Source organism: Gossypium hirsutum, chromosome A07, assembly GCF_007990345.1.
Source record: "Gossypium hirsutum isolate 1008001.06 chromosome A07, Gossypium_hirsutum_v2.1, whole genome shotgun sequence".
NCBI lineage: Eukaryota > Viridiplantae > Streptophyta > Magnoliopsida > Malvales > Malvaceae > Gossypium > Gossypium hirsutum.
Window position 1 is genome coordinate 73,042,297 of NC_053430.1, and position 4,514 is coordinate 73,046,810.

Sequence of the window (4,514 nt, forward strand, 5' to 3'; positions counted from 1 at the left end):
ATCTCTTTTCTTTTTAAATCTGCATATGACTTTTGTCGATCTAAAGTAGCTTTCAAGCAATCCCAAATTACTTTTACTTTCTCTTCAGTTTCTTTAACTAGATGAACTCCGTGAATCCGTTTCTCACTAAGTTCGGTCCAATATAAAGGAGTCTGACACTTGCGACCATACAAGGCTTCGTACGGTGCCATTTGTATACTTGACTGATAACTGTTATTGTAGGCAAATTCAATCAAAGATAGATATTTCTCCCAACTACCTCCAAATTCTAAGACACAGCATCTAAGCATATCCTCGAGTACCTGGATTACTCTTTCCGACTGACCATCTGTTTGTGGATGAAACACGATACTAAAGTTTAATTTTGTACCCCAAGCTTCTTGTAATTTTTTTCCAAAATCTCGAGGTAAACCTCGGATCTCTATCTGATATTATAGACATAGGTACTCCGTGAAACCTCACAATTTCAGCAATATATAATTCAGCTAATTTATCAAGTGAGTAATTGGTACGTACTGGTATAAAGTGGGCTGACTTTGTTAACCTATCAACCACTACCCAGACAACATCCTTCTTTTTAGGAGTCAAAGGCAAACCGGTTACAAAATCATGGTAATCTTGTCCCATTTCCACTCAGGCACCATTACCGGTTGAAGTAGTCCTGAAGGCACTTGATGTTCAGCTTTTACTTGTTGACAGATCAAACACTTGGTTACAAATTCAGAAATGTCCCTTTTCATACCTGGCCACCAATACAACTTCTTTAAATCATTATACATTTTTGTGCTACCAGGGTGAACTGATAAACATCCACTGTGCGCCTCATGTAATATTTTCTGAATCAATTCATCATTTTTCGGTACACATATCCTGTCTCGAAACATCAAACATTCGTCTGGTCCAACTTGAAAATCTGAGTCGTAACCTGATTCGCATTGAGTTCTCTTGGTTCGCAACTCACTATCGTTCTTTTGAGCATCACAAATCAGCTAGAGAAATAACGGTTTAGCCCTCATCTCTGCTAAGATTGACCCATCATCAGACAATGTTAACCCCGTATTCATGGCTCTCAAAGTAAAAAGAAATTTCCTGCTCAAGGCATCAGCAACTACATTTGCTTTTCCCGGATGATAATCAATCACTAGCTCATAATCCTTTAATAATTCAAGCCATCTCCGCTGTCGTAGATTCAAGTCCTTTTGATTCATCAAATACTTCAAACTTTTGTGATCAGTAAAAATTCAGCATTTTTCAGCATACAAATAATGTCGCCAAATCTTCAAGGGGCAATTCCAAATCATGTGTAGGATAGTTCTTCCCATGCAGTTTTAACTGTCTCGAAGCATAAGCTACCACTTTACCCTCTTGCATCAACACACATCCAAGGCCTGTCAATGATGCATCACTATAAATTACAAACTCCTTCCCTGGCTCGGGCTGTACTAAAATTGGTGCTTCAGTCAATCGTGCTTTCAACTTTTCAAAACTCTGCTGATATTTATCAGTCCATTCAAACTTAACATTCTTTTGCAACAACTTAGTCATAGGAGAGGCAACCATCAAAAATCCCTCAACAAAGCGTCTATAATACCCGACCAAGCCTAAAAAGCTTCTAACCTCGGATACATTCTTCGGCGGTTTCCAATCAACGATCGCAGAAATCTTGCTCGGATCCATCCGAATACCATCACCTGAGACTATATGTCCCAAAAATCTGACTTCACGTAGCCAGAACTCACTTTTACTAAACTTAGCAAACAGTTTCTTTTCTCTCAAGATCTGCAATATGGTTCTCAAGTGTTCGGCATGTTCAGACTCATCCCGAGAATAAATTAGATTGTCATCTATAAACACTACTACAAACTTATCCAAATATGGCCAAAAGATCCAGTTCATCAAGTCCATAAATATAGCTGGAGCATTTGTTAAGCCGAAAGGCATCACAAGAAACTCATAATGTCCATACCTTGTCCTAAAGGCGGTTTTCGACACATCCGACTCCTTAACTCTCAACTAGTAGTAACTAGACCTCAAATTGATCTTTGAAAACACTGTGGCCCCCTTTAACTGATTGAATAAATCATCAATCCTCGGCAATGGGTACTTGTTCTTTATAGTCACCTTATTAAGCTGACGGTAATCAATGCAAAGCCTCATTGAACCATCCTTCTTCTTTACGAATAATACAGGAGCACCCTAGGGAGAGAAACTTGGTCTCACAAATCCCTTATCTGTTAACTCTTGCAACTGAGCCTTCAATTCTTTTAATTCAGTCGGAGCCATTCTATATGGAGCAATCGAGATCGGTGCAGTACCCGGTAACAAATCAATGGCAAACTCTATCTCTCTGTTCGGAGGCAACCCAGGCAATTCCTCTGGAAATACATCGGGAAACTCACAGACTATCGGTACTGATTCAAACTTTAGTTGAGGAAACTCAGTATTCATTACATAAGCCAGATAAGCTTCACACCCTTTCCTCATGTATTTCTCTACAGACATGTGCGAAATCACCATAGGCAATTTATTTGATTCATCTGTTTCAACCCACAGATTTCTCCATTTTCACATTTCAACTCTAGTGTTTTTTGTTTACAATCTACCTTGGCATCATACAATGTCAACTAGTCCATTCCCAAAATAACGTCAAACTCATCAAATGGTAACAGTATCAGATTAGCCGGAAAATAGTGACCTTGAATCATTAATGGGCAATTCTTGCAAACCTTGTCAACTAGCACATATTGGCCTAAAGGGTTCAACACTTTAATCGTAAACTCAGTAAACTCAATAGGCAACTTTTTATTAGATACTAAATTCATGCAAATATAGGAATGAGGGGACCCGAGATCAATCAATGCAATAACAATAGTATCATAGAGAGAAAATGTACCAGTAATGACATCGGGAGATGATGCATCCTCTCGGACACGTATGGCATAAGCTCTAGCAGGCGCTTTAGCTTCTGATCTCGCTGTTGAATCTTTCATCGCAGTTTTACTGCTAGTCCCACCTCCTGTATTTCTCGGTGGTCTACCTCTGCTAGCGGTGGTATTCTGTCTAGTACTCTGAAATCTTTCTTCTTTAACTTTCTTCGGACAGTCTCTAATAAAATGCTCGTGAGAACTGCACCTGAAATGACTTGCTTATCGGCCTTTTTCTAGCATCTCGAGCCTCAATAGCAGCTTTTCTTCTTTCTTTGTTCAATTCTTCGGCTTTAAGAGCTCGGTCAACTCTAAAATTCCCACAAGCACTTTAATGTCCTCATTTAGCCCATCTTAAAACCTTTTTCACATAATGGCCTCGGTGGACACACATTCCTAGGCATACTTGCTGAGTCTTACAAATTCGCGTTCATACTCTACCACAGACATCTTCCCCTGCTTCAATTCAAGGAACTCCTTCCGTTTTTGATCAATATATCGCTGACTTATGTATTTCTTTTTGAATTCTTCCTGGAAGAAATCCTAAGTAACTCTTTCTTTTGGCACCACTGTTACCAAAGTCTTCCACCAGTGGTAGGCCGAATCTCTCAAAAGTGATACAGCACACTTTAAGCACTCCTCGGGTGTACATGAGAGCTCATCAAATACACGGGTAGAATTTTCAAGCCAGAACTCTACTTTCTCGGGATCATCATCGATCTTTGCTCTAAACTCTTCGGCCCCTTGTTTTCGAATCTTGTCAACCGAAGGCTTGTTCATTCTTACCAAATCTATGCCTTGAGCAGTTACAGGAATCGTCTGAGGTATGAGAGGGGTGGAGAAGGTTGAGCATTTGGATTTGCTCGAATAAACTCAGCATACCAATTGTTCATTATTTGGAGAAAGGCATCCTGAGCCTCATCTCCCTGTCTCAATGTCTCAGGTCTACTTTCCACAGGCGCGGTCCCTTGTGCGGGAGCCAGCGCATTACTAGCAGCATCATCAACCGCAGTTCCTTCAGGATCCATTACTATATTAAAACAAAACACAGTTTAGAATAATCAGGAGTCACCACGCTATCACAATATTTTTATGGCATGTATAGCTAGACTTTTACACACACTTTATTAGTCCAAGAACCGACTAAACCATAGCTCTGATACCACTAAATGTAACACCCCTTACCCGTATCAGTCGTCAGAACAGGGTACGGGGTATTAACAAATTATAGTATATACTATTAAATAGAACCTAAACAAAAATATGGCGTGCAATTTGATCATGAATCATTATAACATATGCCATTAACAATACAAACCAATTTCAAAGGCTTCATACAAAATCATTAGTTTGATACTATAATTAGTATTTTAAACCTAGACAATTATGACACGTAGCAAAATAACTAAGTCTGCTATACATGCCATATTTCAAAATGTTGAGTTCAAATACCAAGAGTATTGATAGTGCGGGCGGATCTTCAACGATCTCTAACTCCTGTGCTTATAGAGAAAGGAGAGAAAAGAAAGTAAGCTTATAGCTTAGTAAGTAAGTATATAAATAACAAATAAGGAATCTAATATGTTTACA